The sequence below is a fragment of the Penaeus monodon genome, chromosome 22, assembly GCF_015228065.2.
Source record: "Penaeus monodon isolate SGIC_2016 chromosome 22, NSTDA_Pmon_1, whole genome shotgun sequence".
NCBI classification, from domain to species: domain Eukaryota; kingdom Metazoa; phylum Arthropoda; class Malacostraca; order Decapoda; family Penaeidae; genus Penaeus; species Penaeus monodon.
In genome coordinates this window covers 33,335,743-33,335,966 of record NC_051407.1, presented here as the reverse complement: position 1 = coordinate 33,335,966, position 224 = coordinate 33,335,743, and the positions used below count along the sequence as shown (strand labels likewise).

The following is a 224-nucleotide window of genomic DNA, read 5'->3' as shown; positions in this document are numbered from 1 at the left end:
GAAATGCCAAGCAAGGCGACAGCATTTCTATCCCCTGATCCCCCTTCGCTCAGAGGCTCTCGTCTCTGTGCTCCGAGGGGTCCCGGGGCAGCCAAGGTTCTTATTAATAAAAATCTTTAGGGTGGAACAAGACGTGCACTGTGTAAAATGCATGGGCATACATACATATAGAGACTCAGTCAACGAATTTTTCATTTGTGTGTTTGTGAGTGTGGGGGGGGGGC

At 49.6% G+C, this 224-nt stretch overlaps 1 protein-coding gene across 1 annotated transcript in view; it reads left to right on the top strand.

Annotated features, from left to right (window-relative positions):
• LOC119587612 (glycine receptor subunit beta-type 4-like) overlaps window positions 1-224 on the top strand; it is a 35,794-nt gene that overhangs the window by 32,142 nt on the left and 3,428 nt on the right. The gene's annotated exons all lie outside the window — the stretch shown is intronic.